The sequence below is a fragment of the Phoxinus phoxinus genome (assembly GCF_949152265.1).
Source record: "Phoxinus phoxinus genome assembly, chromosome: 18".
NCBI lineage: Eukaryota > Metazoa > Chordata > Actinopteri > Cypriniformes > Leuciscidae > Phoxinus > Phoxinus phoxinus.
Genome location: NC_136893.1, coordinates 21,326,964 through 21,349,879, shown reverse-complemented (window position 1 = coordinate 21,349,879; position 22,916 = coordinate 21,326,964). Strand labels below are relative to the sequence as shown.

The window sequence follows — 22,916 nt, the reverse complement described above, 5'->3', positions numbered from 1 at the left end:
ATTAGTAAAAAAGATTGTAAGAAAAATTTAAGTAAAAAACTACATTTTGAGTGTCTGCTCTGGAGTTCCAGAAGAGTGAAATGAATATACAATCTCAATTGTATCAAGAGATTTGCTCAGAGAAATCTGATTTTAACAACCCAATCTCATAAGAATTCTTAAGAATTGTACAAACTGGTGATTTTGAATGGATTCTTACAATCTGAAAAATATACGATTTATAGATAAAACCTCACCATGAAACTTAATTTTGGGGGGTATATCAGCAGGTTGTATGAAAATGTTTAATTTACCAATTCAAATGCATTCACCACCAGTTCTCCAAATCACAAAATACTTACATTACCATTTGAAAGTTTGGACTTTCATTTTTTAATGTTTATTATTACAATTTAAAATAACGAAATTTGAAAATGTAGTTCATTCCTGTGATCAAAGCTGAATTTCCGGCATCATTACTCTAGTCTTCAGTGTCACGTGGATCTTCAGTTCAGAAATCATTCTAATATATTTGATGCTCAAGAAACATTTCTTATTATTATCAATGTTGTGTAGCTTGATATTTCTGTGGAAACTGGCTTACTTTTGTCAGGATTCTTGTAATAATAGAAAGTTTAAAAGTACAGCATTTATTTGAAATAGAAATCTTTTGTAACATTATTAATTACTCAGCTGTCACTTTTGATGAATTTAAGGCATCCTTTCAAGTATTCATTTAAAATTATACAAAATTAGCTAAAAATCAGCAGCCCTGGTTGCAATTTTTTATGCATTCAGTCTTTAAATCATTTAGAATGCATTGTTCTTCTCTGTAGGCTTCATTTCAAATTTAGTATGTGCCTTTTCAGTCTCCACAGTCAGTCAACAACACATTAGTACACATCTCATGTCTCCAGTCCATCCTCTATCTCCCACTCTAATTGGCTTTTCAAAGTTGCTTTGCAATGATGTATTGGTTCACGCTAACCAATCAATGTTGGCCTAATTAAAACCTGTTAATCATCATCCTATCACAACTTATTCTCACAACTTCAGTTTAAAAGCATGTTCTGGTTTCAATATCAGTTAAGCTCTAACAGAAGCATCTGTGGAATACCAATATCAACAAAATAATTTAGACTTGTACATAAGTTTGTAAAAAAACAAACAAAAAAATGTGTTTACAGTAATGTACTTAAGACAGGCGATGTACTATGAGGCAAGACATTCTTGAGACTTCAAAAGTGAATTTAATGTTAATATAGTATTTATTTTGTTTAAAAAAATTATGTTATTTGAGTGGTAAAGTTGTCATCCTTTCTGAAGTGGGACTACCTTTATAGGTGGATGAACACTTATCAGTGTCTTGCTCCATAGACTTCCATTTTAAGTGCATTAAAGGGTTAGTACACCCAAAAATGTTAAGATCGTTAATCTTAAAAAACAAAACAAATGAAGATATTTTAAATTAAATGTAAGAGATTTTTGTTCCTTCATTGACAGTCCTCGCTACTACCACTTTGACGCATCAAAACGTCAGAGATCGAAAAGCTAATCCATATGGATTGAGCTGTTCTGAAGAGACTCGGTTTCATTATATGATGAACAGATTGAATTTAGGCTTTTGTTCACATATTAACATTGACCAGTGAATATATAAACAGAAGCTCAACTGAACATGCTTGACGAGCGAGAACAAACCTCATTGGTTCTTGCTGAAGCTCAAACGCACTGTGTAATACAAGAATGAACCTCATTGGTTCTTACGGAAGAACATGCTTGACCTGTTTACCACAACTGATGTGCGAGTTGATGAATGTTTATATGTGCATAGAAGCCAAAATGATATCTGTTCATCTGAAAAATTTGGACTAAACTGCTGAATTCATATAGCCTGGTTGACACCAGACCCTTCTCAGTTGTAACTGAGAGTGGGTCTGGGGAAGGTTCATTCACAGTCCATTTCCAAAGGGACGTCACCAACGGACGTCGCTTAAATGCCTTTGATTGGTTTTTAGGTCTATCCAATTGCGCCCAGAGCGGTCGTCATCGTGTAAAGCCCGCCTCAACATTTGTGATTGGTGCCTCGATTTGGAAAAATTGGAAATGGGCTTGAATGGGCTCTTGGCCAGACGGAATTGCAGAGCAAATCTCAAATTTGCCGGAAGTTCGTCAGGGTTTTCTCAGGCTACAATTCACATGGTTGAGTTTTACAATCTCTTTATAAACTAAAAAAAAGTTTCAGTTGCGTGGACTGTCAATAGAGGGACAGTTGAGTTACGAAGATGAATGAAAGTCTTACAGGTTTGCAATGACATGAGGGTGAGTAATTAATGACATAATTACAATTTTTGGGTGAACTAACACTTCAGTGTGTATATGATTTTGACCGTTTTCTCTGTTAAATTATTGTCTGTGGTAATTGACAATGTGCAAAACATAAAACCTTTCTCCTAAATAACATTTAACATGGAAGGCATGTTCATATAAGTGATTAACTGCATAAGATACGTCTAAATGTTAAAAATGCAGACAGTTCGATTTAGGTGACAGAAAACACTGAGGGGAAAAAAGAGAGAAAGTGATTACGTAACTAGCCATTTGCAGTTGGACGTGTAAACCACCTTTCTTATTGGCAGTTTAACCAGTGTATATTTTTAAACGAAAAAAGATAACCAAGTAAACCCACACACATGAACATGAGCTTCTTTTCTGGCCCAATTTTGTAGAGCTCTCCCATTGTTAAATTAACTTTCTCTCTGTCATTCAGACCTCATGACCAACACATTTAGCCTTTCACACAAATTTGGAGAAAATTGGAGAAAGCAAATGAAGTAAAGACCTAACTGATCAAACAGAATTAAACAAAATGACTTAAATTGCCTCAGCTCTTCAGAAAGCTGTATTAGGTCAGGCTTATCTACTTGTGAGATAGTTTTACTGGTGGAACTAAATTGTAGGCATGTTTAAGAGAAAAGGCCAGAATAGAGGGCCTATAAAGAGGTGGGTAGATAAGCAGGGAGACGAGTGAACGCAGTGATGTGTGAAATGAGAGAGAGCTCAGACGGACTTGACAAGGTGGCTTAAAGCCATGACGGAATGAAAAAAGAAAAAGACAGAGAGAAAGCTTGAATCTCTCAAGATTAAATATTCAAAGATGTTTTGACATGATAAAGAACGGCTTTTGTTGAAGCATTTGACTATGTTATTTTTGCTTTCCATAATACTTGATTGTGATTGGACAACTGCGGCATTATGCAAATATTTCTGTTTAATGACACTGCATAATTGAAAAAACAGTGATAAAATGTCAAGTTGATTTTTTCAAAAACAATAATGCTGAAAAAGTTCTGGCATTTACATTGTAACAGCGAATTCTGATTGAAACTCCCATGAAGCATTGCAGATGATGCAATTGAGACTCCCTAGGCGTTCAAATACTTACATATTTTAATATTTTACAATAACCTTCAAATATATGTTCATGTTCTATGCTATATTATACTTTATATTGTATATTGTCACTTTTCCCATTTCATTAGGTGCAGTCACATTTCAGCAAAATTGCACTCGCAAAAAGGTCCACCGTCTATTGTCAATAATGTAGCGAAATCACTTTCAAACCAAGCAGCTTTCTGTTGCTCAACACAGTGAATCCGCATGACCACATTGAACCCCTTGCAGAATCGGCATGAGAAAATCTTTCGGCCTCACATGAAATTCCAGATGGATTCCAATTGAAATGAATGGATTTTGCCTGCGATAATTCGCCGAGCAGCAGTAACTGCTTTTACACAATGCTTCATGAGACGAGTAGTACAAGTAAACTGTATTTGTAACAAAACAAAATCCTTTTTACTTAAACTCCTTCAGTATGACAGAAGATCGATCTGGTCTCTCTGGGTTTATTTTGCCCTAATAACCAGCGTACCACAAATGACATATTTGTGCAAACACTTGAAACTTAACTTCTATGTCCCCCATGTGTGTTTCCCGCTCTTCTCTTAATACCCTGCAGTCAGATATATCTCGTTCTCTCACTGCCAGACTGAGCGACGAACCGAAATACACATGCAAAGACAAGCACTTGCTATATGCAAGTATGCATGCATATCGAAAAAGCTACTGACTCAGCAAAGGACAATCGGTAACACTTTACAATACGGCTGCACTAATATGCATTAATTCATGCTTAACTAAAGCACAGATAATCATGTGTAAATGTATGACTCATGAAGAACTAAACCATTAATTAATGATTACTGCATCAGCAGCTAATAAAGATTCTATATGGTTAATAGATTAAGTAATATATGAATTATTATTAATTAAATGTGTCAATGTATTAATTTCTTAATAACATATTTCATTAACTAATAGTGTGAATTAATGCGTTAATTACCACAATTGGTCAAAGCAATGTACTTCAACTTCCAGTTGTCTGTTTTAATTAATCATTAACTAATGATTTGCAAATGTATCAGTATGTTATGACTTTACTTGTTGAGGCACATGAATATTAACTAATTGTTAAGTAATATGCCATTTATGGGTTTTGACAGTTGCACATGCAGTGAATGTAATGTCAGAGAATGTGTCTGAAGGATGGGTGAGTCCGGCTGCACACAGATATCAGCGCACCAGAATCTGAACTCCTGACGCTGTCGCACAGTGTTTAAACTGGACACGAGACCAGCTGTCTACACTGGACATGACAGACCGTTGCAAGTCCGTTTGTCCTTCGTAACAGAAGTAGCGCAAGAGCTCGGAGTACGTCAGGAATAGAGTGTGGCATCAGTTTACTGTCGGGGTTTTGTCGTGTAGCGCCACGCCGCATCCAGTGTATCACTGATTATAATGGGTTCTATTGTCTTTGTCCAGTCTAGACACAGTGTTATGAAATAGCAGAGCTCGGCCGCATGTTCTCGAGTCCCACGGCCTCAAGCTTAACCTGACACACTCCTGTGCGTGAACAACACGTACTGATGCGGCAGTTCATCGGACTCAGGGAAATCTTGGTTGTAGATGGTTGGAAATTGAAAGGGCTTAGTGTGGATGTCAAAACCAAAATGATATATTATACAGTTAGTTAATATTCATGTGCATCAACAAGTAAAGTCATAACATAATGATACATTTGCAAATCATTAGCTAATGAATAATTAAAGCAGAAAATTCAAGTTGAAGTAACGCATGTAATTTACACTATTAGTTAATAAAATATGTTATTAAGGAATTAATACATTATGACATATTTAATTAATAACAATTTATATATTACTTAGTCTATTAATCATTTAGAACCTTTATTTGTTACCGATGCAGTAATCATTAATTAATGGTTTAATTCTTCATGAGTCATACATTTACACATGATTATCTGTGCTTTGGTTAAGCATGAATTAATGCATTTTAGTGCACCCGTATTGTAAAGTGTACCTGACAATCCAGTGGAAACTATGCGAGATGCAAATGAAGAGAGGAAGCACCCAAAAGCCCTGAGCCCAATGGCCGGAGTGAGTGAGTGAGTGAGTGTGTGTGTGTGTGTGTGTGTGTGTGTGTGTGTGTGTGTGTGTGTGTGAGAGCCTGAGCGAAGCACTGGAGAACATCATATGCCTGCGTACCTGTGGTAACAAACAAGGAACAGACCTTCTGTATGAGCTCCTGTGTGTGTGTGTGTGTGTGTGTGTGTGTGTGTGTGTGTGTGTGTGTGTGTGTGTGTGTGTGTGTGTGTGTGTGTGTGTGTAAAGCCAAGCCCTGACTGATGTTCCATTCTGAAAACATTTATGTTGACCTGCTGATGGCAACCATGCTGCTGTTCAAAGAGAGCACTAAAGAAACACAGAATTCAAACACACACTTACAAATAAAGGTTCCAATTAGGACCAAAAGGGCTTTACCAGTATGATGTCCTTGGATAACTTTTTTATTCTCCAGTTCTTTAGAAAACCATCTACAGTATGTGGTGTTTTAAAGAACTCAAACGAATACGGTAATCTAAAGAGCTTAAAATGTAACATTAAGAATAATTAAACATCAAGAATCGTCGAACAACCACTGATACCCCTATCTAACAAAATGCAATGCAATTGCTTATTACCAAGAATTTGCCATGTCAAAACTGTACTTCTCAATACATCAATTCATTTGCTCTTCACAAACTAGGGACAGCACCTTGTCAATCCCGACATGACTAGAGTGCAGCGTATTGAAACAAACACACACACGCTTCCAGGAAACATGGTCTGTACACACACACGCACACGTCCCAGTACAGACACGCACACACCCCCACACACTCCTGCTGTTGAGCAAATAGAGTGTAACGGGTGAAGAGCTCTTGAATGCTGAGGTCCAGCTACCTGCTGTGCACTTCAATTCCACAACCAGACTGGAGGAGGAAAGAGAAAAGAGGGCATCTTCCCTCACCTCTGCACTTTGTGTATACCAAACAAAGACTAATAAAACCCCTATTTCCTAAAACCTTGGAAGTCTTGGAAGTTGAAATCCTGGGTCAAGCCTGGTCTGTTCTGCCTGGACGACCCGAGAGCTGTCCGAAAGCTGTGCCGCTCCATGTATAAATAGGGTAATCGTGAGTGTTTCCTGGTTTGGAACGTCACTCGCCCGCAGGGTTGCATCTTTGTGGTTCTATTATAAGATATGTCTTATAATATGTTATGTTATCTTTATGTAAATCCATATTGTCTTGTATTATTAAGCTACATTTTCCTGCAATGTCTTGTATGGTTCTTTATCGTTATTGTCAGTGTTGTGTGCAACGCATTATGGGATTACTTTTAGTAAAGCTACACATTACTTGATAAATTTGAGTTACTTTTTAAAAAAGTAATGCACCTTACTTGTCAGGTCAATTCATTTGCCTAATTTTTTTTTTTAAACTACATGATTAAAATCCTCTCTTTCATAACGTGGTCTCTTAGACATGTAAACTCATGCATGTGCGGGAACAGACAAAAAGTACAAAAGTAACAAAACACATTACTTGAGCTGCACGTGTCAACCGGCCATAAATCAGATGTTAGTTTTATTTTGCCCGATCTCTATTTCGGACTTGCACTTGTTTCCCAAAATATAGGAAGAAAAATATATTGAATTGGAGGTGTATATGAAAGTATCTCTGAAGGGAACTGACTATCTTCACAAAAGTTTCAATGGCATTTTCTTTTCCTCTTTCTTCCTGTATAAAGTAGTGTTTATAAGCACAGCGCTGCTTTGTGTACAGTGATACCCAAAGAAAACGCTGCTGTCCTAGAAGCGCCACCTACTTTTAGAGAATGAATTTGCATTTTCATTCAGTCCATCTGCTGTTTTTGTTTTTTGCAGGCATGTCTTATGTAGCAGAATTTCACAAATCTAAAGTCAGACCATTCTGTTTTTGCTTTAAAGGGACGGTCCGGAGTAAAATCAACCTAGGGTCCTTTGCGCCATGACCTCGAGCCAAACTTTTTTTCCTTGGTCGAACAATATTAAAATATTTATAGCTTGTTTAAAGAAATCAGCCGAAAGGCGCTAACGGCTCCAAATATGCATCGTGTAGATTGCATGTACAACATGTAGAATGCAACAGGACATTTATGAATGGTTAGTTGGTGAATTTATGTAGCTGATGTGGAGTTAACTATCTTCTAGTCATTGATTAGCATATTCTGTCATGATAATCTGTAAATCGCCGTTCCCGGGGGTGGAGTTTAATTAAATTTTAGGGTTAGTGATGTCACCAACACAGGAGGAATGTCGTGTAGTCCCAACCAGCCGTTTTTTGTAGTCCTTAAAAACGATTTCTTTAAAAGCAAATATTTTCCTTTGCTTTGAACTTTGAGCGTTGTAACTTTGCAGATGTTGTTTATGCTCAAACAGCAACATTACACACTAACTAGAAAAGTGAAATCACAATCAACCACTCCTTTTAAAGAAAAAAAATCGGCCGCCGGTATTGGAATCTGCCAATTTGCTTCCAAAATAAATCAGAATCAGCCATGAAAAATCATGATCAGTGCATCACTACATTTAACTTTCAATAAAAAAAGAGTTGTACAGTAGGTATAACGTAATGTGAAGAAATCTTTTGTATGGCATACATCGCTCTAGGGGTCAGGAAATATACTAAGTGGTTAGAATATAACAATATTCTAAGTGTTTTAAAAAGAAAATGAAGGTGTGTTAAATAAGCAATGTTGTTGGATGCATTACTGCGTTAAACACTTGCAAAAACACTTTCACCTTCATTTCATGAACTGCTGTGTAATAATAAAACATTTGCTAAACATTATTTAAGGCCTAAAGGCACGTGATTGCACAATGACTGCTCGAGTAACTGGCTCAAAAAATGTGCCTGGAACTGATTGCCCGTGAGCAAAGATGGCAGATTTCAAACTGCGCACTTGTGGTGTGTCCTGAACCAGACAAATCAACAGCAAATTGAGATGAATGAGAATGATAACAGATCACGTAATCCAGACATTATAGCCCTCCTTAATACAACACACAAACACTGCTCTCTACATCTTTCTATCTGTAGTGTTTTTTTGGTGGAGCACTTGATGTTTTCTGAGACCCACACCCTCATTCTTCTCCTCAAATGACCTCCAAGTCCTATTGAAGTCCATTTGCGTCAGTGTGATTGTGTGTCTTCCCTTTTAAAATATTTAAGATGTTTTTGCTGTTAGTGTTCACTGCTGAGGTGTGCTCTGAGCACACGCGTGTGTTACAGTACACAGCTATGCTTTGCTTACTTTTAGCTATGAAACACTTAGGAGATATTATATGTTGCATTATTCACGAATCTTTGCAGAACCCCCCTGAAAATCTTTCACATATGCAGGTCTGCACATGAACATTGTAAATCTACACTGCATAAACATGTTATTAATGGATTCCTGTTGCAGAAGTTTAACCGCTGACATTGGTGTGTGTCACATATTTATCCAAACACTACAAATTATATTTTCTCTGAGGCATAATGTCAAAATGTCAAAGTGGTATAACCATCATGAGATCGTAAAGAAGAAAAAGTGTCTTTGGAATTCTTGAAGGGGAAAGAAAAGAGGAAGATGTGGTGAATAAGTTTTGTTTTAAAATATTCATTACAATTGAAAAGCTTTTGCCAGACAAATTAAAGTCAGTGTGGTGTATATCCAACATGCAGAAAACCATTTAGTTTTAATGTAAAAACAAATATAAAATAGGAAATTATTACAGCGAGGATTAAGTGTTCTTTTGAAAAAATAGTTGAAAACGTTTTTTTGAAAATTATGATAGTTGTTGTGTATACAATGAAATTTAACTGCAAGTAGCAATGACGGACCCAAGCCCCGGTGGCTTTAGAACAACTGTGCACGGCGCGCAATGTGAATTTAAAGCGGGTAAATGTAAAAGAAGTATGTCAAAAGCGTTTGAATATGCCACATTTCCTTCAGACAGCTGCTGCCACTATGACCATGAACTTCAACAGCGACATTGTCACGGGTGGTTGCTGGCAGACATTTTTTTTATTTACAATAGTTCAACAGAATGCCAAACGGAGAGCAACACACACACACACACACACACACACACACACGCACGCACGCATGCACACACGCACGCACGCAGTAAAAACAAATTTTCTTGATTTGTTATCACAACTTTTTTATCTTCTGTCAAATCAACTTAGTTAATGAATGTGATTCAGATAGCATAATATTTTGAGTTTCTATTTATTAAACCAATCTGCTTTGTTGTATTAACTTTAATTATTAATTTCAATGAACTAAGGCAACCAGGTAACTTACTTGTTTAAGTTAAACCAACAATATTTTTTTACATTATTGTCATACATTAGTGTCCGTGAGATCAAATGAGTGACGGAGGCAGGTGATGACAAAACATTACGAGTCCATGTGGTGTGAGAGTGTGACACACATCCATGAGATCATTTAAATTTAGATGGATTTCATGTCATATGTTAAAGGTCACTTTCAAATGAGTGTGCTATTATTTGTCAAGTCCATCAGTATTAAGTATTTTTTAAACATGTTTTTATTAACCAAATTATATAAAAATATGTTGACAGTTCACTACAAATGAACTGGACCTATGCTTTAATTTTGTCAATGAGATCAAAGGATAAGTTCAAGACTATTACCGTTAGTTGAGCCATAATGTTTAAAAATGTAAACGACAACAGAAAGTTGTCTTTCATCATGTCTAAATATACATCCAAATGCAAAAGCTAATAACAATAATTATTTGGCCTATGTCTGAAAACAATGTTCTCAGCAACAAGGCTTTTCTCAACCCATATGAAAATAGGTCTATGCTATTTATATACTATGAATTACATTTGATTTTATTTCTTCTTTTCAACCAGATAGCACGAAATCTGCATATTTTCAACTTGCAAATAAATCCTTAATTATAAAAAAATAATCAAATGTGTATTATTGTTTATAGAAATAAATGGTGTATAACTTATTATTATGAAGATATTAGACTCCAGTTTCTATTTTAGTCATTACTTTAATCCCTCGCTTTGTCATTGACAAAGAAAAAGCAGGTGCAACAGTTTATTGGATCTGTGCAGCGCTTAAAGTGACATCAGCCTAATAATCCTGCTGCCGTCTTTATAACGTTAATCAAGCAAAAGACAAAGAGAAAATTCACTCGCTGTTCTGGACTGAATAACTTTTGTAACTACATTTGTAATGTACATTTTATTTATAAAGTGCAGTGTTATTTTACATTTGATTGAACACCTGAACACCTGAAAATCGTAAAACACTGTTTATTTCAATAGTATCTCTGTTCAGTTGCATTTATTTATGTGACTGCTAATTAGTTTATTTGTTCTTTTTTAATTACTGAGTGTTTACTTGTTTTTAATAACGCTCGAAAGTTCCTTGTTTACGTGTTCTTTAACCTGTTGATTTTTGTTTGTGGTGTTCAGCTACAATGCAATGTTTTGCAATAAGACTTAGAATAAATGTGAATGATCCAAATTTTTTTTTTTTTTTTTTTTTTACATTATTGGAATCGAAAATCAGAATCAGTATCATTACAATTAAAACTATGCCCAGGCCTACTAATGAATACTTTTTAACTTCATGGTTATACGACATGACAGTTTTTACTATTCAGGGACAGATTTACTAAACAGGGAAAATTAGCGTGTGGCCACAATCTAATAAAAGCACCAAAGGAAGTAGAAAGTGGTTAAGACATGATTTTTTGGGTGGTAGTAAATAATGGAGCAAATACAACTGAATTTACTAGCGCAGAACTTAGCAAATCACGTTGCATGATTCCTTTAATTAAACTCTCACTTTCCATAAAGTTAGGTCTGACAGGGAAACTCCTACAAATGCATATGCCATACTTAGTTTTTAAAATATTTTTAAATTAAGTTAAATCTTTTTAACTTTTTAAATCCGTTTGAGAATAACATGAATCAAAAAAATATTTTTGTAAGAATGTGGCACAAACAAAGAATTGTTTAAAGACTTTGTCATCTTGTGCATTGACCTAAAATCGAATGTTGTATTTTAATTTAAGCAACATATATTTTTATGTTTATTTGCATAACACTTTTCAAAATGCATAATGTTTCAAAGCAACTTTACAGAAGAGCCAAAGGTGAATGTGTCATAGGCTAAATAAATAAACAAATAGACTCACAAACACTTGCTCAAAAATGTGTGTGTGTGATGGTGTCAGTGGCCTTTTTTACAGTGAGTGTGTTTATGTGAGCAATTAGACACAGTGCCCCATTTACAGCAGCAGAGGAATTCAGCCCAGGCAGAGCACACACTCGCTGAACAGGATTCTCCACAGCACATTACTAGAAAGTGTGTGGTCAAAAACAGAAAAGAGTCAGGTAAGACCATGAGCATGAGCCAAATCAGAAGAAAGAAAAGACAAAGTGATAATGTCTTTCTGAAATCAGAATGAGGAAAATAAACGATTCATAAAAGAAGAAACCTATTCACAAACTCCTCCTTTATGGATAAATAGACACTGTCAATGTGTCACACGGTCTCACAACACTAGAAAGGTCAGATGTCAATAATGGGAATGACCGTAATACAACAACAAACCAGTGGCAAGGGTCAGAAATCTCTGTCAGAAATCTCATGCTTTTATATTCATTAGCAATCTCTTTTGTTTCTCAATTTGAAAACAAAAATAATCGTGATTCTCAATTCATCCAGAATTGTGCAGATCTACATCCTTTTTTTTTAAATCTGACAAAGCCCAAACTTTTGCATCCAAATGACACGCACCTAGAATTTGATCTGACTGCTTTGAGAGAATAAACATTTAAAGAAAAAAAATAATTGCAATCAAGATTTCACACCACTTCTGAATGCGGTTTGGAAGAGGTTTGTGACAATTAGATTTCATGAGGGTTTTTTTTTGTTCTAAAAACAACTAAAAGTCCATACGCCATAAAAATCTGAACAATGCCTTTTCAATACTATCTGAAAACAGCCAAATTATGAATTCCAAACCAGTCAAATTATGATGCCATACTCCTTGCTTCATATAAAAATTAAAAACAACATTTATAAGCCCAGTTGTCCAGTCTTATTCCACTAAACTGAGAGAGAAAAACACATCACCTTCACACACTCCGACACACATAATTATCTTACCTTGGTTTCTTGTTATTAGTTTGAGTAATTAGCTGAAGTTCATAAAACAAAACCTCCCGCTCTAGCCCCAAACACACTCAACGGAAGTCTTAAAATCGGCTGCTATAAAGAGAAAGGTTGTTGATCACCTATGAAACAGTTCTTTTCCACTGACACTGGCCTCAACATCAGCCTCGACTGAGTGCAGTAACTTCCTTTCGGACCTAGCACCTCCCTCCATGGAGGTTAACAGCAGGAGGAGATGAGAAATAGAGCAGAAAAGGAGAGATAACAAAAGAGAGAGAGAGAGAGAACTCAAGCAAGAGTCCAATCCGCCGGCCCTGCTTCGCCACCTGTCAAAATCGTGGGAATTTACTAACCAAATGTAAGCAATCAGTGTAAATATTGGCTAGGCCATGCAAGGCTAACCACGGTCAGAGTCCCAAAATCAACACAGCACTCAAAAACCCAGAGCCAAAGTAAAGACACAGACACCACCTCTCAGACTGCTGCAGCTACACACACACACTTATCAAAGACCGCTTGTAAGCGGACGCTAATCTTCAGCGACCATGCTTGTACATTCATTAGAAACTGAAATCATCAGTCGACAGCTAAATTAGATGATGGTTTGGTTTAGCGGTGGCGCTGCTTCCTTAGTCACTTCCTCTCCCTTTGAAAAAAGAAGAAGAAGTGAAAGAGGGTGTTTTGTTGGCTCAGCAAGTCTCGTTAGCAAGATATCATCTAAAGTAGTCCTTATCATAGCATAAAATAAGATATGCAGCTTATTCTGCACAGTCCAGCACCACATAAAAATATATTTAGCTGAGTTGAGAGTTTGCCATCGGAATTGAATTTCATGAGAAAGACTAGGAGAAATAATGCAAAGTCAAATATGTGGAGGCATGCAACAACAAATATAAAACACTACAAGTACAGTCCAACGTATAGTCTTGAACGAGTGATACTTATTAAAAAAGGTTAGAAATTGTCAGAGAGTTAGCATATTATTCTCAAACTCAAATGATTGCTTTGATTCAGTTAAATGAAGGGTTTCCCACAGAGTGTTCATGAGTTGATGAAAATCTCATAAATAGTTAAATTACAATAATGTACAATTAAAAATCACAATGACTAAAACACTTACACTTAAATACATCAAGGGCCAGATTTATCAAACAGGGCAAATTTAGTGCATGAGCATAACTCCATAACAGCGCCGATGGGAGTGGGAAGTTCTGCGCGTGATCTACTGACGACGTGCAAATTAAAGAACACAAGGATCATTTCCAGTATGACCAACACAATCTACCAAGAGCAGCGCAAATTAGCGTAGGGTCGCAAACCAGCAAAGCCGCTGATAATCAGTTGTGGGGTGACTACTAGCAACACAGAAACATAATGGGGGGGGGGGGGGGGGGGGGTAAATAATGGCACAAATCCCAGTACATTAACAAGCACAAAATGTAGTAAATCCCCTTGCGTGATTCATTTAAATAATCTACTCAGATACATGTTGCACCTGAAAGGGAAACTCCTTAGCCTGGTTGACACCAGACCCTTCTCAGTTGTAACTGAGAGTGGGTCTGGGGAAGGTTAATTCACAGTCCATTCCCAAAACTCAAATGCCTCTGGGCGTGATTTGATAGACCTAAAACCAATCAGAGCGGTCGTCATCGTGTAAAGCCCGCCTCAACGTTTGTGATTGGTGCCTCGATTTGGAAAAATTTAAAATGGGCTTGAATGGGCTCTTGGCCAGACAGACTTGCAGAGCAAATCCGAAATTTGACGGAAGTTCGTCAGGGTTTTCCCAGGCTAGAAACTCCTACAAATGTATATGCAATAAGGTCAGCCGCAGAAATAACCCTGTCCACGCATTTTCAGTGCTAATGTTTTCACTGCGTGTCTTTAGTAAATCCTGACAGTATTCTTTTTGACACCAAAAGAGGGTTTGCGCTGGCGCTAAAATTTGTATTTATTTGTAAGAATTGTAAATTTTATTTAATAACATATCATGTTTCCACCACAGGAAGTTTCCCCAGGAACTAGACACTCTGGGGTGGTACTCGGTGTGTTTAGACCGCAGGAACCAGGATCCAAATGAAGTTCCTGGTAAAAATGGTCCCCTCAGAAAGTCCCTGTTCGCGAGGTACTTTTTAAAATTTCAGGAACTTTCGGGGGTGGGACTTGGGCGCTAAACAAGCTGATTGGTTGAGTTCACGCAGCATTTTGATTGGTTGACTCCACGCAGCATTTTATTTCAACCACCATTTTTTAAATTCTAAAAAAAAAAAAAAAAGACTGATGGACCAAAGACGAGGTCCAGGCTTTATTAAGCTTATATGCAGAGGACAAAATCTAGCGGGAACTGGAATGTCCTATGTCATCTGACTAATTTGCCTAATCTTCACGTTACTTTAAACCAGACAGCAACAGGTCCGGGGGGAAAAAAGTTCCTGGGACAAATTGTTCTGGGTAATTTAGGTGGAAACGCAGCTATGGTAAAATATATACTTTTAATTATTAATATTTTTTGTAATAATTAAAACACTTCCAATCAAAAAGTTTGGACACTGTGAAATTATTGTAATTTAAAACAAATAATGAATTGCCAAGTTGGAGTGGATAATGAGCAGCCAATAAGTGCCCAGCATGCATTTGAAAAGCATCCCAAGATGCACCTCATGAAGTTGGTTGAGAGGATGTCCGGAGTGTAGAGTCAGAATTTAGACCAAAGGTGCTTTCAAGGAGCTTAAGCATACGATTTCTTTAAACATTTTTGGTCACCAAATCATTTCCATCCTTTCATTTGTACTATTTCACAATTTTTGATGACTTTACTATTAATCTAAAATAAAGAATGAGTATCTGTGTCCAAACCTTTGACTGAAATTAGTTATTTTGTGCAGTATGCAGTTGACATATAAAGCGTAAAAGAGCATGTAAGCCTTTGGAGATCTCAGGACGTCTCAACCCTATCATCAGCAGGTTTCCTCTGTTTGACACACGAGCATGTCTGTCGAGGCAACAGGGTGTAACTCTGACCCTCCCTTTCTTTCAGTAACACTGCAGTCAGTCAATCAGTCTGTCAGTGAACTAATAATAACAACAACACCCATGCGCCCCCACGTAGAAAAATGACACATGCGCTGTATGTATGTATGCCCAGTAAGTAACACAAGCCTAGGCAACATGCAAACTGCTCCTTTAAGAGTGCAAAAGTGAAGGGCGAACAGAGAGGGAAAGAGGGAGGGAAACCTGTAATCGCAACTGTGGAACGTCAGATCGCTGCGCTAGAACTCCCAGTGTGCGGTTACATCAGTCGAGCAATGAGAGAGAGAGAGAGAGAGAGAGAGAGAGAGAGAGAGAGAGAGAGAGAGAGAGAGAGAGAGAGAGAGAAAATAGGGCATGTCAGAGAAGCCTACCTCACACACAGCTGCAGGGGAGGCAGGTGGCAGTTTGTCCCCTTCTGTCCTGCGGCGGAGACCCCAAAACAGCAAGCCGGACTGGCTTGGGAGGGATTTAGAAGGGGAGGGGGGGGGACTCTTCTGTCCTGAAATCTGTCTTCCTGCAGCCTGTTGCACTGTGGTCACTGCATTGCCGAAAAGTTTGTCAAACTTTCAAGTGTCTGTCAACACAGAAGTGAGAGCGAGAGAGGCTGGGAGGAAAGTTTTAAAAGAGACGAGGAAAAAAAAGAAAAGATCGAACTGAAGCGGTTTCAATTTCCTGAACTACCTTGCGCACGCTCTCTCTCTTTCTCTCTCTCTCTCCGTTCAAGCTGTACCAGAGGCAGTGAGCTGGCTGAATCGGGACAGCAAGAGCCATCTGTTAAAACACGCCTGCCTCTTTTGCTTTACTCACATTCTCCCTCAATCACTGAGCGACCGAGGGAAGAGGAGGAGGAGAAGGGGGAGGCAAAGAGAGAGAGATACCGAGAAAGAGAGCTGGTACCCAATCTGAACACACAAACACTCACAAAGGGCAGCACAGGCGGAGCTTGCGGACAGAGTGAGTGAAAGGGGAAAGCTTGGCTTCAGTGTGCAGTGTTCATGCTTATTCATGTGGCTTCTACCTTCTGGGCTTAATAGTGCGAGTTAGCCAGAGGAGCAGCGCTTCACGGGCAGCTTCAAACACACACACTTATTATGAGTCCGACTGCTATTGGTACAGACAGAAGAGATTAGGACAGACAACACATTCAAACATGTCCTTTCAGTTACTGAGCCAAGGGGGATATTTAAGGCAACTGCCAATTTCTTTTAACCTTTATAATAAAAAATAATAATTAACCGTTTTTTTATTAATTCTTATTTATTTTTAAAAACAGATACGTGTGGTCTTAATTTAAACATGGGTCACAGGCATATACAAATTGTACCACTAAACTAACACCTTTTACACTTAAGTAACAAACTGATGTCTTAAAAACATTCTTTGGTCATGTCTTATGTGGGAAAATAAGGTTTTGGGTCGGTTTTCGGTAAGATTATTTTATTGTTTTTGAAAGAAGTCTCTTATGCTCACCAAGGCTGAATTTATTTAAATCAAAAACTGTAAAATTGTGAAATATTATTACAATTTAAAATAACCGTTTTCTATTTTAATGTTTTAAAATGTCATTTATTCCTGTGATCAAAGCTGCATTTTCAGCATCCTTACTCCAGTCTTCAGTGTCACATGATCCTTTAGGAAATCAGTATAATAATGAGTTGATGCTCAAGAAACATTTATTAGTATTATAAATGGTGAAAACAGTTGTGCTGTTTCATATTTTTGTGTAAACTTTTTTTTTAGAATTGAATCGAAAGTTCAAAGGAACAGCATTCATTTGAAATTGAAATATCTTACATTAAATTAAATTGTCTTTACAGACACTTTTAATCAAATTAATGAGTCCTTGTTGGATATAAGTTTGAATTAAAATTTTAAAAAGCCCAAACTTTTGACTGGTGGTAGTGTAGATTATGTCCCCTCAAAAAAAAATACAAAAAAACATACTCTAGGTGCATGACACTCCCGAGTAAGAAAATATCTCTGAGCTAGTGCAATGATGTTTTATGTTTTATGCCTGTGTCGATTTTTCCATTCCTCCGCCTTCTATTCCTGAGAACGGCGAGGCGAGAGAGAATGTTCTATGAGAATGATATAAATGGTACATGGTGAACCCGTAAGGTTATCCACCGCCTCCAAGGCCTCATGTAACAGATTTAACTAAGACCAGAATAGAACTCAAGGATTTCAGTTATCAAGGGAAACGGGAGTAAGAAACTTGATTTTTACATTTACTGAAGAAAATGCAAGTAGTGCTTGCCCCTGCAAACCTATAGCCTACATGATGTTTGGGGCTTGTGAGCAGTTGCCAGGCTGTTGAAATGGTGTTGCTAAGGTGCTCAGTTGTTGCTAGGCGATACTTACTGGCCTAAAAGGCCATCAATGATATTCTAGTGTCTGTGATTACTTAGAAAAGTGATAGCTCATCTCTCCTGATAGCTCATTTGTCATTTTAATGTTTGTCGGATTTGTTGTTTTTATATGCTGCAAACTGGATTGTATCACAGAGAATTTCATTGTGACTCTGTTACAGTGACAATAAAGAAGTCTAAGTCCTTAAAAAGTTGCACCAATTTAGGTATACTCTAGGCACCACGTAATGTACTACCAGTCAAAAGTTTAGAATAATAGTGAAATAATAGTGTGTGTGTGTGTGTGTGTGTGTGTGTGTGTGTGTGTGTGTGTGTGTGTGTGTGTGTGTGCACTTTCTGTAAGCTGACCTACTGTGAGTCATTGGACAGGTGAAAAAGCAGCATCCGAAGGCACTTTAAAGAGAACTTTCCTCTCCCAGGAAACTTCAAGGTTGGAATGTGAATGCACTGTAATAAAAAAATAAAATAAAAAGCAGAAAAGAAAATAAGAGGATGATGAAGGGAGAATAGGGCAGATAAAGGCATGGGAGGGAGGAAGGGCTAGAAAAATAGTTTCCATATCAAAGTAAAGTTGCCTCTCTCTCTCTCTCTCTCTCTCTCTCCTATTCTTTCTTGGTAATAGAGAAAAGTGCCTACCTCTTTTTCCTCTTCCTCTTGCTGAGGCATCAGAAGTTAAAGGTTGCATTTATCTATCACTGTCTGAGTGTCAGGAAGCTGACGAATGCCCTGGTGCTTGCTTTCAAGTTTATTCATTTGGAAAAAACACCACCTAGGCTTTCCCACACAGTGTGGTGTAGTGAAGAGCACACAGCGAGGGGATTAGGCTATATGTTAAAGATCAGAATTTGCTCCATAACCAATCCTACTCTCAGTCTAATGGTCAGGATGGATTAAATTTAATCTTGGTCTTTTCATAGAGGTCGCTAGAGCTGTTTATATGTCATGCGAGGGGAACTGGATCATGGCTTGAACTTTACATACTCTCTCCAGAAGGTGCCTTTGTAATCCAGATTAGATCCATTCACATTTAGGAGAGACATCTCATCTGGATTGCAGTATTTAAGTGGTGTTATGCACACTTACCTTGCAAGACAACCATACCCACAAATGCACATGTTTCGGGTGATAATCCTTTATTCCATCCTAGAATTTAGGACTAATGCTGCCTTCACACCGGAAATTTCCTTCTCACTTCTGAAGTCGTCATTACCAGCTTGCATTCAATTGATTTGTTGTCTGAAAGAAGAGGAACCATGTAGGACCTGTTTATTCTTGCCTATAAATTGGGAAAATCTTATTAAAGGAGAACTCCAGCGCAAAATGAACCTTTGGTCTAATTACACATTGTTACCTAGTCAACCGTTATCTGAGATTTGTTTTCATGATTATCGAATGTAAATAGTTTTATCTCTAAAAACAGTTTAGCCTATAACGCTAGTATAACGCTAGTATATTGGGCATCAGTGATGGGCAGTAACGCGTTAGAAGTAACGCGTTACTGTAATCCCATTACTTTTTTCAAGTAACGAGTAAAGTAAGGGATTACAATTGCAAAAACAGTAATTAGATTACTGTTACTTCCCCGTAAGGAGGCTGCGTTACTGCGTTACTGCGTTACTGTGATTTTGTTTCGTTAGACTGTCTCGTGAGTCGTGGCTTAATTTGAGCCGGAACACGCCCGACGTTGGATACTGAACCTTTTTTATTGGATCCGGCACCTCCTATGTCACTATGGAAAATTAATCGCCTAAATAAAATAAAAAAATACTATTTGTGTAGCCTAGTGTTCAATGTTGTTATCGATAGAGCTGCGCGAATGGGGTATTATTTATTTAATCCGCAACCGCATCACAAAACTCATCATCCGTAAATGCTGATGCGAGCCGCGAGAAAGCCCGTGTCTGTTCTAGAAAGGATGCAGCAAAGATATTTAATGCTAATGTATGAGACATCGGCCTACGCTGAGTTTCATTCATTTATGAGGTGCGCGCTCTAGTTAACAATGAAAGTGAAAGTGAACGTGGCGCGCCGGCTCCTCCATGTCACGGTTATTGTCTGCTATATTTGCCTTGTATTTGTTAAATACATGCAAATGGTTGATGAAACATTTATTAAAATAAGATACAAAAAGAATTGAATTTATACAAAACGAAATTCACTTTAAAGAAAGGCTTTTAACAATGCAATGCAAGTGAACGCGGCGCGCTACCGCCTCAATGTCACGGTTATTATATTGTCTGCTATATTTGCTTTTTATTTATTAAATACATGCAATTGGTTGATGCAATATTTATTAAAATTAAGATACAATTTATACAAAACGAAATTCACTTTAAACAAAAGCTTTCTACAAAGGAAAACTCAATGAAATGGTAAAAACATGTCTGACGATTTACAAAAACAAAACGAATCTGCTCTTTAATGTTAAAAGACGTAACTGTTAATAATTTGGAATACAGTCATGAGAGACTTTCATTTTAATTAGTTTATTGCTGTATTTTATTTGAATCTAATCGAATAGAGGATTTTACAAAAAAATATTTGCATTTTATATGCTGGAATATGCAGAAATATAAGTTAACAGAAGAAGGACTTTGTGTATTTCGTTAAAATATGGTGGACTGCAGAAATTGGTTAAATGTTCAACATTTTTCTTCAAGTCTGAGACTGTTGCATTTAATTAAATTTTTGGTTGATGCAATGTGCATAAAGTTAAAATATTGAAGCTAATTAAACAAGTTTTAAAAAAGAGAATGTTTAATTTGATTCAATTTTAGATGATGGAATATGCAGAAAGAATAGAATTAGGCTGAAAGGTCTGCTTTTATAGCATATTCAGGTCGTGCATCATGTTTTTAAGTAACTAGTAAAGTAACTAGTAAAGTAACTAATTACTTTTGAAAATAAGTAATCAGTAAAGTAACTGGATTACTTTCTTGGAGAAGTAATCAGTAATCAGTAACTAATTACTATTTTCAAGTAACTTGACCAACACTGTTGGGCATAGAGTAATGACAAATAAAAATCGCTTGTTAATACCACTAACAAGGCTCAAAATAGCCCCACACTAACACGGCAGCATAATGAGGGTCCCTACCTTCAAACCGAAGCATTGAGAACTGTGTAAGTGTCCAGACAGTTTAATAAGAAGATATTTTATACATACAGTCAACTTCACGAATACAAGCAGAATCCATCTTTGAAAAACAGACTCTATCAATCGATCTACGAACCACCGATCCGATGCGCTGGACCATATGAGATTCTACACAGTTCAGCGCATTTGGATCGGTGGTTCGTAGATCGATTGATCGAGTCTGTTTTTCAAAGATGGCTTCTGCTTGTATTCGTGAAGTTGACTGTATGTATAAAATATCTTCTTATTAAACTGTCTGGACACTTACACAGTTCTCAATGCTTCGGTTTGAAGGTAGGGACCCTCATTATGCTGCCGTGTTAGTGTGGGGCTATTTTGAGCCTTGTTAGTGGTATTAACAAGCGATTTTTATTTGTCATTACTCTATGCCCAATATACTAGCGTTATACTAGCGTTATAGGCTAAACTGTTTTTAGAGATACAACTATTTACATTCGATAATCATGAAAACAAATCTCAGATAACGGTTGACTAGGTAACAATGTGTAATTAGACCAAAGGTTCATTTTGCGCCGGAGTTCTCCTTTAAAGCCAAATTACATGTCCCATCATTGAGAACCACAATATTCACCTCACTTCTGGAATTTTTGTCAAATACATGCTATTTTTGCTGTGTATAGGCTAGGCTACACAAATTACAACTACAACAAATTATTATTATTGTACATATGCACTATTTAAGGTCGGACAAGACAAGGCGAAGAGCTGTTGTGGGGAAAAAAACGAATAAAGAATAACGTTACCATTCAAACAGCAGCTAATCGTTCACCCCTCTCCGCCTTTTGTTTGTGGCCCGCCCAGTTTCGGAACGGGTCCAGGCCTATCAAAATTATTCCGAACTGGCAAATACGACTTGAGAGTGCATCCATGTGCACTCTGTAAGGGAACACGATAATTGCGATAGCACGTGAAGGCATCAACGCGTTCATACGTTTAAAAACGCGAGACGTAGGCTAGCGCTTAGTAAAAAGTGCAGCGTCGACGCGCTATGAGACACGTGCTGCGAGTGTGAACTAATATTAAATAAGACAAAAATATTCGGCAAATGACACACAGTTGCTTAAACCATCGGTCGCGAATCCTGTCCTTCCCTAACTTCTTCATCAGAGTGGTCCACTGTTGTTGTCAAACTGACACGGACGACGAGCCGCTGAGTGATTCACAGACGCGGCGCGCTGCCTGTCGAAGACGACGTTTATAGGTAAACAGTTCAAGTTTAGTGTTGCAGTGAAACTCAAAACAAAACATTTTTATGAACCAGCTCAAACTATCTCCACCGACAGGTAGTTACTAAGTAGAAATTCATGCTTTTGCTAGACTGTGATGTAAACAAAAGACTGAAAAGCTGTTGTTTTGTTATTTTTATGCAAGACATTAATATTGTACTTACATTTTAAACACAATTTTGCCAGACTTAGTATTTTGCCAATTTTTGCTTTGCCAACGAAAATATGTTCAAACAAAGCCACAGCTAAATTAACATATCGAGCAACATGGAGATTTTTTTTCTAGAATGAATAGTAGGCTATGTTGAATGAATGATTAAATTAATCACTCATAAAGACTCAAGCTATGTCTGAAATCGCATACTGTCTGATACTAATCATTAATGATGAATTATTTTATTATTTTGTAGCATTTTAATTCATTAATATAACAATTTACATAATTTTAAGACTTATGGGCCCCCCCTGGAGGATTGCTGAGGCCCTTATGGCCCCGGCTCCC

General features: G+C 37.2%; 1 protein-coding gene across 4 annotated transcripts in view; it reads right to left on the bottom strand.

The window, feature by feature from the left end:
- Window positions 1–22,058, bottom strand: part of sulf2b (sulfatase 2b) — a 165,273-nt gene extending 143,215 nt beyond the window's left edge. For 2 of the 4 annotated variants that reach the window (XM_079587992.1, XM_079587990.1), the window contains exon 1: window positions 16,034–16,486. The gene's annotated coding sequence lies outside the window, so the exon portion shown is untranslated. Of the gene's footprint in view, window positions 1–12,629; window positions 12,818–16,033; window positions 16,487–18,383; window positions 18,479–19,114; window positions 19,268–21,931 lie in introns of those variants that run through there. The other 2 variants (XM_079587986.1, XM_079587988.1) reach the window with 2 other exon arrangements.
- Between the last annotated feature and the right edge of the window lie 858 nt (window positions 22,059–22,916).